Here is a 14,985-nt window from a genome sequence, read left to right on the forward strand (position 1 = left end):
TCAGCAAGGTTCTCTCTAAAACTAAATTTTACAAGGAAATACACAGATGGGCCTAGGAGAAAGTTCAGGAGCTTAACTAAAGTTTGGCCAAGGATAAGGTCTTTATGGCCTAGAGGGTGTGTTAGGTGTTGTAGCATGGTGATTAAGATCACTAGAAGAGGCCTGAGGATAGTAGTCAGCCAGACCTGCGTGTGGGTCCCTGCTTCATCACTCTTGAGCTATGTCACCTTACAAGTTGGTAAATCCCTCTCTTCTGCAGTTATCTCATCTGTAAAATGAAGGTGAAGATTGTCATAAGATCAAGGTTTAATTGCGGGGCCCGGCAAAAAGCACATAGTAAATTCCACACATCCACAACCAGAAGTTCATCCTTATTCACGGCATTTCATAGCATTTCCGTTAATGCAAATTAGGTTTACATTAGGATCTCATTGTGTTTCAGAAGAAAAGGCTAAAACTAAGAATGAAAAACGTAGGACTTCCTTTTGCTTCTGAACACACAACCGACAAGACCCATGTGTAAGCAAACACTTCAAGTGCACTGAAAAAGTATGGTTTACCTGCAAGAATTCTTCTGTCTCAGTGAATTTCTCAATGGCTTATATAAAGAACCAATAAACCCAATGTCATATACATTATTGTATTTAGTGGACATGTAGACTAAATACAGTATATATTTTAGTGGAATATAGACAACATTATGTTTGTTTGTATTTTGGATCTGGTTTTTATTTCTCCCTTTCATTGTTAAATATATTTACAGAAAACTGCATACGACATAAATGTGACAGTTTAACGAGCAAACATCAGGGTCAAGACAGAGACCATTGCCAGCACTCCAGAAGTCCCTCACATGTCCCATCACAGCCACCTCCTTCCCCCCATAGGTAGCCATTGTCCTGATTTTTATAGTAATAATTTCTGTGCTTTTCTTTATAGTTTTTAATCCCCCAAATAGTTTGATTTGCTTGATTATGATCATATGAATTATTTTATACATTATGAACATTATATATATATATTTGTACCTATGTGTATATACATACACATATTCACATAGTATGAATTCTTTGACATATTATGACCTTTATAGACATGGAATATAAGTGTGAATTCTTCTGTGTTTGGCTTCTTTTTTTTTCAACATTATATTGTGAGATTCATCCATATAACTCTACTTTGTTTACTCTCATTTCTCTATGGCATTCCATTGTATGAGTGTACAACATTTTATTAATTACTCCACTGTTGATACACGTTTGGATTATTCAGAGTTTGGGGCTATTACAAAAAGGGCTACTCTGAACATGGTTGTACACGTTCCCTGGTACAAATGTGCATGAGCGCATTTTGGGTCTAACCTGTGACTGCAATTCCTGGATCAAAGGGTATATGCATATTTTCAAAATTACTAGGTAACTCAAAATTGTTTTCCACGGTGATTGTACTGTTTACACTCCCACCAACAGTTTATGAGACTTCCCGTTCATACATTTGGCAATGTTAGATTTTTAAATTTTGCCCATATGGTGAGTATGTAATATTTCATTGGAGCTTTAATTTTCATTTTTCAGATTACAAATGAGGTTTCATACCTTTTCATATTTACATTTCCTAATTTATGACATGCCTATTCAAATATTTTGTGAATTTTTCTATTGGGTACTCGGTGTTTTCCTTACTCATTTGCAGGAGCTGTTTATGTGCTCTGAATACTGGTGCTCTGTGGCTTGTAATTTTAATATTATTGAATTTATCAATATTTACTTTATTGGACTTCCCTGGTGGCGCAGTGGTTAAGAATCCTCCTGCCAACGCAGGGGACATGGGTTCAAGCTCTGGTCCAGGAAGATTCCACATGCCTCAGAGCAACTAACCCCATGCGCAACAACTACTGAGCCTGCGCTCTAGAGCCCGCAAGCCACAACTACTGATCCCACGAGCCACAACTACTGAAGCCCACATGCCTAGAGCCTGTGCTCCGCAACAAGAGAAGCCACTGCAATGAGAAGCCCGCACATCGCAACGAAGAGTAGCCTCCGCTCACCGCAACTAGAGAAAGCCCACGAGCAGCAACAAAGACCCAATGCAGCCAAAAATAAATAAATTAATTAATTAAAAACAATATTTCCTTTATGGTTAGTATATTTTTCTTTCTTTTTTGACTGCACCACAAGGCTTGCAGGATCTTAGTTCCCCAACTAGGGATTGAACCAACCTTGGGCCATGGCAGTGAAAGCACTGAGTCCTAATCACTGGACAACCAGGGAACTCCCAGTACATTTTTCACATTAAGAAATGCTTTCTACTCTGAGATTGTGAAGATACTCTTCAGTATTATCTTCCAGAAGCATTTTGTTTCATCTTGCACACTAAGATTTATACTCCACCTGTAATTGATTATGTGTCATGTATGGTTAGAGGTCACATTTCATTTTTTCCCACATGGATATTCAATTGACCCAGTACCATTTATTGAAAAGTTTGTCCTTTTCCCAAACCTAGGTCATGTATCAGGTTTGTAGATGTGTGTGGGTCTGTTTCTGTGCTCTCTCTTCTCTTTCATTGTTCTATTTGCCAGTCTCTGCACAAAGACCACTGTGTCTTAATATAGCCTTATAAAAATTTCATAATAAGATTTTATCCTCCCATCTTGTTCTTTTTCTTCAAGTGTCTTGGCTCTTCTTGCATTTTAATAGACATATTAGGATCAGCTTATAAAGTTTCAAATATTTTAAAAATCTGTTGGAATTCTGTCTTAAATTGCATTAAATTTATAGATCAATTTTGGGGGGAACTGATGTCATTGTAAGTATTTCAATTCAAGAATAGACTATATCACTTAATCTACTTAAACTTTCTAAACATCTCTCAGTAAAATTTTATAATTTATAAAGGCCTTGAACATTTTTTTTTTAGATATGTTGGAACTTATTTCTTTCAGCTTTCAAATATATAAAAAATGAAAAAAATAGTACAATTGATACCTCTATGCCCATTATCTAGATTTAACAACTATTAACATTTTGCCATGATCATGTCATCTATCTAGATTTTTAAAATAAAATTATTTTAAAGTAATTACAGACATCATGAAATTTCACCCTTAAATGCTAAAGATTGCACCTTGTAAGAGTGGCATTCGCCTACAATATTACAATCACATGACCACATCTGTGTGTATTCAGATTATCTAATTATGTTAATAACAAATTATACTAAATATCATTTTTCATTTTTTGTATATTTTTTAATTAGGACCCAATCAAGATTCATGCATTGCCTTTGTGCATTTAGCTGGAGAAATCTGACCAATAAGGTAACTGACTTACATTTCCCAGGTTCTACAGGTTTTCAGAGGCCTGATAAAATATATGAAGCCAAAAATACAATAAATTGATACAAAATATAATGAAATTAATGCATTGAGAAGTGATACCATATAATTTCTGTGGTATTCTTCCCAAACATCCATAACCCCAGTCTAAAAATGCAAAAACAGGGAATTCCCTGGTGGTACAGTGGTTAGGACTTGGCGCTTTCATTTCGGGGGCCTGGGTTCGATCCCTGGTTGAGGAACTAAGATCTCACAAGCCGTGCAGTGTGGCTGAAGAAAAAAAATGAGAAAGTAGGCAAAACCAGGTCGAGAGAAATTCTACAAAATACCTGATAAGTACTCTTCAAAAGTGTCAAGGTCATAAAAATAAGGAAAGATTGAGAAACTGTCACAGATTGAAAGAGACAAAGGAGACATGGGAACTAAATGCAAGATTGTATCCTGGATCAGCTGCTGGAACAGAGAAAGGACTTTCGTTAGTGGAAAAAGTGGAAAAATACCAAAATCTGCACTTTAGTTAATAGTATTGTGCCTATATTAATTTCTTAGCTTTGATAGATGTACCATGAGTATGTAAGATGTTAATATGAGGGGAACCTGAATAAAGGGCACAAGGGAACTCTGTATGCTTTGCAACTTTTCTGTAAATCTAAAATTATTTCAAAATAAAATGTTAAGAAATAAAATCAAATAAATTTGTAAATACTGGCTTAGAAGTGTAAAAAAGAAGCCTTCAAAACTGAAACAATAAATATTTCATTAAAAGTGTATGGACAGGGCTTCTCTGCTGGCGCAGTGGTTAAGAATCTGCCTGCCAATTCAGGGGACACGGGTTTGAGCCCTGGTCCGGGAAAATCCCACATGCCGCAGAGCAACTAAGCCCATGTGCCACAACTACTGAGCCTGCACTCTAGAGCCTGTGAGCTACAACTACTGAGCTCGCATGCTACAACTACTGAAGCCCGCGCACTGAGAGCCTGTACTCCGCAACAAGAGAAGCCATCACAGTGAGAAGCCCGCTCACCGCAACAAAGAGTAGCCCCCACTCGCCGCAACTAGAGAAAGCCTGAGCACAGCAACAAAGACCCAACGCGGCCAGAAATAAATAAAAAATAAATAATTTTTTTTAAAAAAGTGTATGGGCAAAACAAAATGCCTGTTTCATTAATTGGTAAGTTTTTAGTATTCATAAAATTTTCATCTCAGTTGAAAAGAACTTGTAGTTAGATTTGCACACTATAAAAGAATTTCTGAGGATGCATAATAACCACCAAGAAATCACAATCTATAAGTTCGTTAATCATAAGCCAAATTTTCAACAATGTAATTATTAAAAATCCTTTCAAGGTTTTTACAGCAATATATATATATTAATGCAGCATAAGGTACCTTTGAGTATGTTTGATGTAATATATCCAAAAGCAGGATTCTGCTAAATTGTTAAGTAAGCCCTGAAACAGATTAACTTTCCAATTCCCAGCATTTCCTGGAGTCTTCTATTTGGCACTGATTTATATGACTTTGAATAAACACAGGCAGGGGAGAATGAGCTAACCAGTAAAAGTAGAACCTAGTAAAAGGACCAGTCCTCCTCTTAACAAGCTTGCAATGGCTTTGCTGTGGAAGGAAACACTATTTTATTTATTTATTTATTTATTTATTTGGCTGCGCCGAGTCTTAGTTGCGGCATGCGGGACCTTTTAGTCGCAGCATGCGGAATCTTTAGTTGTGGCATGCAGGGTCTTTTCTTAGTTATGGCACGTGGGATCTTTAGTTGCAGCATGCGAACTCTTAGTTGGGGCATGTGGGATCTAGTTCCCTGACCAGGGGCCGAACCTGGGCCCCCTGCATTGGGAGCGCGGAGCCTTAGCCTCTGGACCACCAGGGAAGCCCTGGAAGGAAACACTATTATCCTCATCCTCAGAAATAAATATTTGAGGAGAAGGAGGTTAGGATACTTGGAAAGTAGTAACTTAAAGTTAACGGGTAGAAAAGTTGGTGGCCAAGGGGTGTGGCCTAGCCTCAGAGCTTCTCTCCTGACATCAGGGAATGCTGCGGAGCAAGGTCATGAGCGTTGAGGCTCAGATTCCAGGAAGAGCCAGGAGCTGTGTTTCACTGGGTAGTAAGAGGGAAGGAGGAGCTTTAAGACCTGAGCCCAGTGGGAGACAGTGGCAGAAGTAAGGTGGGTGGTGTTTGGAGAAGGGAGGAGGTGCTCAGAGGCTGCCAGTCAGAATGACTTTACACCAACCTGTCTGTAGAGCGTATGTGCATGCACGTGTGTGTGTGTGTGTGTGTGTGTGTGTGTTGGGAGTTGGGTGGAGAAGATTCAGTGGTGGGAACGTGAACTTGCTCTGCAGAGACTGCAGAGCTGCACACAAAGGCAATGCATGTATGCTCACACACCATCACAACCAGCACCTGCACCATCCAGCCTTACTCTCTTCCTGCCACCTCTGGTGCAACAACAGAGCCCTGGAGCCCAGTTCGGCAGGCGGCTCCTGTCTCAAGGGCTTTATTTTTTATCAACTGCATTGGTCCTAACAACAACCCTATGACGTAGGCCCTATAATAACCTCCACTTTATGAGCGTAGGAAACTGAGACACAAAAAGATTAGGTAAATTGTTCAAGTTATAGCTAATAAATGGAAGAGCTGGGATCCAAACTAGGTAGTTTGGTTGTGAATTTTCCTGCTGCACTCTATTGGAATGTATCCCTTACAACATGCTTTGCAGCCTCCACACACCCTGGAGACAAATACACCAGCCTGGGTGCATCATAACCAGAGCCCTGGTTACTATCTGTATCAAGGACTTTGTCCTCTGAGCTCTCCAGCTTCCTGTGCCAAGAATGTAACAGTGTCCGTCTCTGGTGGCTACTGGAATTATCTCTATACGCTGTGAGCCTGGGAAGGGGCTAACCCCTCAGTTCCTCCATCCCAGTGGCCTCTATTTCTTTTTCTTTTTCTTTTTCTTTTGGCTGCACTGGCACAGCATGCAGGGTCTTAGTTCCCCGACGAGGGATCAAACCCATGCCCCCTGCAGTGGAAGAGTGGGGTCTTAACCACTGGACCTCCAGGGAAGTCCCTGGTGGCCTCTCTTTGGACAGTCCTATTTTTTTCCTGGATACACACTCACTAGTGTTATAGTTGAAGACAGGGAAGGAGAAGAAAAGGATGGGAGATCTCCCTTCAGCTTTGTTCAAATATAAAAAGCTAACAGGGCCTGTTTTCCTCATACAATCAGTTTTTAGATATAAATGTGTAAGATTCCAATCAACACTGTAAGAAAAACACTTAAGGAAAAATATTTCCTCCTGGAAAAATCAAGGAAGAGTAAGAGTTAGAGTTAAGACTAAATTCACACAGAATGATCATACATTTATTCATTAATAATATGTCCATATGTTCAACAAATATTTGAGAGTCTACAGGTACCATGTGTCAGCTTCTGGGGCTTCAGCCAAGAATAAGCCAAAGTTCAGACCTGATGGAGCTCCCAGCTACTGGAGACCACATGCTGGGTCTCACATGTCTATCGTCCACTGCTTTCCACAACTCTGGGAGCTAGGACTCCTGGGCTCATTTTACAGCTGACGAAATTGAGGCTCAGAAGAGTTAAAAACTTGAGCCAAGATTCAAACCCAAAGTCTTCTGAGCCCTACTCCTTTTCCACTGGCCCTCAGAGAGCATACATTCTGCTCCTTCATTATCCTCACCTTTTTCATCAAGTAAACTCATGCATTGATCTAGGTGAGTGGCCTTGCACCTACACTGAGGCAAAAGGGATAGAGACAGAGGAATATTTAAGGGAGAGGAGGGCATTAGCAAACAATCTAGACATGAGAAACAAAGTAAGAGGGGTGGCCAAGACGATTTAGTGGAAGAGAAATGAAGACAGATTCATAATATCTTATTCCAATTCCAGTTTCACAGAATCCTAGATATTACCTAACAGCAATTTTCAAATTAGCACACACAGAGGGTCCATTGTTAAAATCTTTTTGCTGAAACGCTTCTTTAAGAATTATTTCAGTTGATAACTAAAGTGCTTTTTAGAGCTAAAATACTGTTTTTTAGTAGTTTAATTATAGGGTTTCGCATAATGGTGGACGCTATTTTAAAATAGCTTAATATATAGTATATTTAAATTTCATTCTTTTAAAAAGTACCTGACAGTGACTAAGTCTACAGGGGGGGAAGGAGGGGATAAAATATTTCATAACATTTGGCATCATTATATTATCATTATTCAAGGCCATTGGAGGAGCTAAGTATAAGACAGGAATGAATCTGGCCTTCTCCAAGTAAGTGTTAACTTACTTGAGCATATTTTCTAAAATAAACCTAGAAAAAATGGAATGGAGAAAAGTGGGATCCTCTTAAGCCTTGTATTCACTTTTATGGAAACAACAATTCCTATCAAAATGTTTGATAAACAAATGTTTCCCAGTCATTCTTCTGTAAGAATCTTGATTCATTCAGGCACATGTGCATTTATTCAGCAAACACTTACTGAGAGTCTACTTGGTGCCAGGTATGATGCTAACTATAAAGACGAATAAGGCACATTTCCTCTCTGCAAGAAGCTCACAGGAAATCGCAGCACAATGGAGTGAGCACAGTGCTAGAGGAGCAGGTGTCAACAGGGCAGGGTGGGCAAGCAGGATAGGCTCCTGGAGGAGGTGACAGCTGGACTGAGAATTAGTGGTTGGACTGATGTCTCTGTGTGTGTGTGTGTGTGAGAGAGAGAGAGAGAGATCTGAAACACAGTTAGACGAATAAACATGGTGAGCAATGGGAACCTCAAGCAACTTGATGTGGGTGGGAGATCATGTGTGAGGGTAAACAGTCAAGCAGTGAGCCTAGGCAGGCAGGCAGGCAGGTCCCAACTCAGAGAGCCTCGTCTGTTCTGTTAATAACAACTAACATCTACCACGTGCTTACTACACGCCAGATGCTATTCTAAGCATTTTATTTTGTCTCATTTAATCCTTCCACTGCCCTGTCCTGTGAAGTAAGCACTATTTCACCATCCCCATTTTACAGATGAGGAAACTGAGGCCTAATTTGGTTAAGTAGTTTGCCCAGTTCTCACAGCAAGCAGAGCTGGGATCTGAACACAGGTAGTCTTCCTCTAGAGTCCATGCTCTTTTTCTTTTCTTTTTTTTTTGGCCAGGCCTCACAGCTTGTGGGATCTTGGTTTCCCGACCAGGGATCGAACTCATCTCCCCCTGCAGTGGAAGTGTGGAGTCCAAAACACTGGACCACTGCCAGGGAAGTCCCTAGAACCTCTGCTCTTAACTCCTTAAGCCAGGTCTCACTGGCAGTGGGGACTTATTAGAGATGCATTTTCCAGCAGGGGAGCAAAATGACTGAATTGCATACCAATTCTCTGAATACAAATGAAACATTTTAATAACCCCATAGACTTAAAATTAACTTTTAAAAGAAGCTAAAACAGGTAGAGCAGTCAATGTCTGGAGAGTCGCTCTTTCCAAATAGGATATACCTTGAATAGAGAACCAAGTCAGGAAGCATCACTGACTGGCTAATGAGAATTCTCCTATATGACATTAGCCAGTCAGAGAAAATCTGCTCAACCTGCCCCTGAAATGGCTTTCAAATATGTCACTAATAGGGCTGCTATAATCTCAGTTAGATATTGAGGGGGTCTCCCTATTTACCGATTTAAAACGCAGCCCTTCCTGGTTGGAGAGGAACTCTAACCCAGGAAACAGCAGTGCGTCCACCCCTAGAAGGAGCTGGGCTGTAAGCCGATGCTTCTGATGCCTGTTAAGGAATATCGATAACGGAAAAGAGAGTAAACAAGTCGCTTCTCCACAGTAGTCTAGGGCAGAAGAGACCCCCATCAATTCATTCAGTCATTGAACAAATATTTATCATTTTAAAAATTATTATTATTTTTTGGCCGCACTGCGCGGCTTGCAGGATCTTAGTTCCCCCACCAGGGATTGAACCCGTGCCCCCTGCAGTGAAAGCGCTGAGTCCCAACCACTGGACCACCAGGGAATTCCCTGAACAAATATTTATTAATTACCTAATTTGTTCAAGCACTGTATAGTAGGTACTGTGGATATGGGGGTGAGCAAAATCAGACAGACTCCTCAAGGAATTTACAGTGGAATGAGGGAAAGGGACACCAATCAAAGAATCATTCATGATTCAATGTGCAATTATAGCTGGAATGACGCCTTTGAAGAAATCCGCGGTAAAGAGAGGAAATCCTTTACTCAGGAGGCAGGGAAGCCTTCCCTTAGGCAGGGAGGATGGAGCTGAGATCTGGGAGATAGGAAAGGAAGCAACAGCTAGAGCATTCCAGACAGAGGGAACCTCCTGTGAAAAGGCCCTGAGGCAGGAAGGAACCTTCCTGGTCAAGGAATGAAGGGTGTCTAATGTGGGGCTTTGACACCAGGTTGGGGAGGTCAGTCTAGGCCTGCTAGGCCTGAGAGGACACAATGGGGATTTGGTTAGATGATCAGATCTGCATTATTTCAAAAAATCCCTGAGGAGTGGATTGGAAGGAGGCAAGAGTTTACCAGGTTCTTCTCATCCTGCATTTAGAGAACATTTATTGTGTGCATACCAGTGCTGTTCAATAAAAACATAAGAGCAGCTGCATTTATATTTTGAATTTTCTAATAGTCACAGTAAAGAAAGTAAAAAACAATAGTAAGATTGATTTTAATATATTTTATTTTACTTAATATATCTAAAATATTATTGTCTCAACATGTAATAATATTAAAAAGCTTAGTCATTGAAATCTGCTGTGTATTTCATACATCTCAATTGGGACACAAAACGTTCATCAGAAATACTTCATCTGTATTTAGCTTTAATAAAATTTACAGTTGATAAAATAGGCTTGCACCGCGATGTTCACTGCAGCACTGTTTACAGTAGCCAAGACATGGAAGCAACCTAAACATCCATCAACAGATGAATGGATAAAGAAGATGTGGTATACGTATACAATGGAATATTACTTAGTCACAAAAAAGAGCGAAATCTGCCATTTGTAGCAACATGTATGGACCTAGAGATTATCATACTAAGTGAAGTAAGTCAGACAAAGAAAGATAAATATCATATGATATCACTTATATGTGGAATCTAAAAAAGTAATGCAGGTGAACTTGTTTACAGAACAGAAACAGACTCACAAACTTGGAGGGCGGGCTTGTGGTTGCCAAGGGAGTAAGGAGGAGGGGAGGGATGAATTGGGAGGTTGGGATTGTCATATGTACACTACTATATGTAAAGTGGATAATCACCAGGGATGTACTATGTAGCACGGGGAACTATGCTCAATACTCCGTAATAACCTGTATAGGAAAAGAATCTGAAAGGGAATGGATGTATGAATATGTATGGCTAAATCACTTTTTTGTACACCTGAAACTAGCACAACATTGTGAATCAATTATACTCCAATATAAAACAAAAAATTAAAAAAAAACAAAATTTCAAAAAGAAGAAAAAAAATAGGCTTACATACCTAAGTTGTTCCAAACATAAAAGTTTTTTTGATAACTGAATCAACCATCAGTTTTTTTAATTTAAATTAAGTAAAATTAAAAATTCAGTTCCTCAATCACTGTAGCCACATTTCAAGCACTTAACAACCATATGTGGCCAGTGCTACCATAATGGATTGAGTAGAAAGAACCTTTCCATGATTGCAGGAAGTTGTATAAGAAAGCACAGATGTGTCTGCTGGAGAAGCCCTGGGTAGTCATTAGCTTTCCTTTGGAAGACATAACCTTTCAAAGGTGAGGAGTACACTCATCTACAACAGCCTCACTATTTCTTTTTTTTTTTTTTTTTTTTTTTTGGGGTGAGGAAGCGTGGAAGAATTCTTCCCTCAAGCCATTCACGGAAACCTGGCCCTGCTGACACCTTGATTTTGGACTTCTAGCCTCCAGAACTGTGAGAGAATACATTTCGGATGTTTTTTTTGTTTGTTTGTTTTTTGTTTTTCTGTGGTCCGCGGGCCTCTCACTGCTGTGGCCTCTCCGATTGTGGAGCACAGGCTCCGGACGCGCAGGCTCAGCGGCCATGGCTCACGGGCCCAGCCGCTCCGCGGCATGTAGGATCCTCCTGGACCGGGGCACGAACCCGTGTGCGCTGCATCGGCAGGCAGACTCTCAACCACTGTGCCACCAGGAAAGCCCACCATTTCTTTTTATAAAGCCTAAATCCATTCAGCCTCTTTTTGGTACTGTTTTGGTTTCCCAAGATTTTCCTACTGGGAAGAAAATAACCTAATATTTATTGAGATAAACATCCAGTCCACTTGGCCATTATATTTCTCTTTGTTAATGAATAAAGATGAATTTTGAATCCCTGTCCTAGGATTTCTCCTAGTGAACTGTCAGCATCAAATTACTATCACCTCTTCAGGCCTTTTGCAAACTACTAGCTTCTCACACTTCACGCCTAGCCCCACCTACCTGCGAAGAGCAAACACTGATTTTCGGGTCTAACAATGACAATTACAAAATTAAATGAGCCACCAGGCCAATGAGCCTCCTGCCTACTCCTTTTCCTCAGGGGTCCCCAGTCACAGGGGGGAGCTCCTGCCAGAAGAGAGGGACCTGGGGAGCAGATGTGTAATTGGGCAGTCTGGCCCAGCAGGCCTAGGTACCAGGTCCTCTGTCTACCAGGTGCCATGCCTCTTCACACCGTTCCTCCCACTTCCTGTCTTTTCTCTCCCCATTTGGCTCAAAGCTGAGCAGGGAAATCTCTCTTTCTCTCTCTCATCCAAGAATCTCTGTGGATTTCTATGGAGACTAATTTTGCCCTTGCTCTCAACTCTGGGCAATGAATAGCATTCACACCTTCACTAATCTTTTGCCTCGACTTCCCTCCCACCCTAATCCCATCTGATAGGTTAATACAACAGATAGGAAACAGCCCAGTTCTCCTCACTTTTCCATCAGAAATGTGAGTTACTTGGCAGCAAGGACCAAAAGTTATCTTCTTGCCTTTTCTTTTATTCTTTAAAATTCTCTACATGGTTTCTCATCCATTCCATTTAGAAACATAGGGTTTTTGTTGCTTTTTATGTAATAAGGGCTAACATCAGTTGAGCATTTACTAAACACTATGCACTTTTCATGGGTTCTCTCATTTAATGCTCATAATCACCCTATGAGGTAGATATTATTACTTGTATCATTTTACAGATCAGGAAATTGAGGCTCAGAGAGGTTAAATAACTTATTCAAGAACACACAGCTAGTAAGAGGCAGTCAGGAGCTAAAGTCATTCCTAATCCAGAGTTTAACCCCTGTGTGATGCTGCTTTCCTAGGATGTTTTGCTACTGTATCCTTTTTATTGTGTAAAGCCTCTGGTGAGTCTATGCTCTGCCTGAGAAGGGCAGGCCCTGCCAAACGCTTTCTGTGCCTCTCTGTTTTTGCAAGAGAAAGTCCTCAAAGCGGGGAACCAGGACCCGTATTTAACCAATAGACACCGAGCCGGAGGGCAATCTGGAGCAAACGCCTGCCTAGCTTGCTTCATCTAGGGCTCATAATCTCAGCGTTCAATCTGGGCGTGCCTATCAATCCTCCCACAGGCTACACTCCCCATTGCTCCACCCTGATTTTTGGGAGGAGGAAGGCTCACCGCAAGAGGAAAACAGGGAGGCTGTGCCCCCTTGTGGAATCCAATTCTCCCATTTTATAAAGGGCGAAACTGGTACTCAGAAGGGCGAATCATGCTCAAGGACGCGGATCTGGTTAGTCCCCGCTCGCAGTCACTGGGGTTATCTCGCTCAGCATAGTAATTTGCTTCAGCCCCAAAGCAGATAAACACAAATCAGTTCCTTACAAAGAAACACCGAGCTTGAGGTCTGAAACCTCAGAAAAGCGTTGAGGAAAGTCCCAGAACTCGGTAGCGATTCGGGCGAAAGCCTTCCCGTCTTCGGCCCCGCCTCTCGGCCTCAGCCCCACCCTTCGACCCGGGCTCTGCGGGTCTCCAGCCCGCACTCCGTCTGCCCTCGGGTTCCAGGCCCCGCCCCTCGGAGGCCGCAGCCAATCGGAGAGCCGCGATCCCGTCGCGCGTGCCTCACCCTTGCCGTCAGTGACGTGCCCCACCCCACAGCCGCGGGATTCAAACTCCCGGAAGCAGCTCCCGCGCCGGACGGTGAGACTGGGCCGACCGGGGAGTGTGGCGGGGGCGGCCAGGGCCCGCAGCCCCGGGGCCGGGCGAGACCGCGAGGGAGGCGTGGTCAGTGGGAGATCGCTTTAGCTGGGGCTCAATCTCTGCCCTCCCGGGTGCCCGTCGCGTTTCCCTGGCTCTCACTTGGTTCCTGGCCCTGGCTGGGTGCCTCACGGCGGTTGCCTATTCGATCCCTCCTTTCAGTCCTGTGGCGGGTATTATCCTCCTCTTTCAGACGAGCGCTGGGAGTTCGAGTGACTTGGCCAAGGTCTTTCGTTAGTACAGCCTTTTGCGGATTAGCAGGCACTTTTCATGTCTGTTCTACAAACATCTTCAAAGTGGGGGTGAGAAAAAAGGTGCCCGTTTTTGCAGTTTTTCTTTGCCTGTCTTCCCACGTGAGATCTTCTGTGAGGGTTTTCGTAAGATTTGCCTCCACTTGCAGACGACGTGGCCTGTAATAGAGGCGTCGTGCCCTTTGCTGGTTATCTTAGTCTTTCACCTTAGAATGGGCAAAACCCCAGGGCTATCCTTGTGATAGATGGTCTCTTCAATTCAGTTTACCCACTTCTGGTATTTTCAGGCTCTCTGAGTCCACACAGGATGACCCTTAAGGTCCCTTCCGTAGAAAAACCTTCTCCACCGAGGTGTCTAAGTAGGTCTCCTCAGCTGGTACTGGTATCATTTATCATTGTACTTTTCATTTCCTGGATAACATTTATTTTACAACTTGAGAATCTCTGTTTCCTTGTTACTGCCTGCCGCGTCTGCTAGATCGAAAGTTCCGTTATGTAAGGGACATGTCTCTCTTTCATTTCTTTCTTTCTTTTTTCTTTTTTTTGCCAGTGTATACCCAGCACCTAATATGCTGTCTGGTAAATTAAATTCTCCAATATTTTTTGAATGCATGAATAGTATCATATTCCTCTGGATTCCCTAGTCACATTACCATTATTTTATCTTGGGATCCATAGGTGGAAAAATGCTTTTTAACCTCCCTAATTAAAACTACTTTTATTATATACACAGTAATTTTTGCTATGTATTTTGCTCCTAGAGTTTATATTATACCCTTGCTTCTTAAATGTCATCGAATACTATTAGCAAATATGCTAAACTTCTTACTCCTTATTCTTAATTCCTGTCATTCCTGAATTCTGTGAATATTGTCTCTTTTTCCTATAAATGCCTCATTGGTTTCTTCTCACTTCTGCTCACTGTGCTCTCTCAGCTGAGTATTATTAGTAAGATAGATCTGAACTAGGCCTAGCTTATAAAACAGAGGATGCACCATTATGTCAGGTAATGACATTTCAATGTCCAGATATTCAGAATTACATTATTTATCATTAGCTTTTTATTCTTGGGTAAAATTTGTCTTTGTGATCTACTTCTTTCAGGCTTCATTTAATGGTTTAATCATTGGTTATCCCTCAATTTTTTTTTTTTTTTTTTTTTTTTTTTTTTG

This window comes from Lipotes vexillifer, unplaced genomic scaffold (genome assembly GCF_000442215.2).
Source record: "Lipotes vexillifer unplaced genomic scaffold, Lipotes_vexillifer_v1.1 scaffold325, whole genome shotgun sequence".
NCBI classification, from domain to species: Eukaryota; Metazoa; Chordata; class Mammalia; order Artiodactyla; family Lipotidae; genus Lipotes; species Lipotes vexillifer.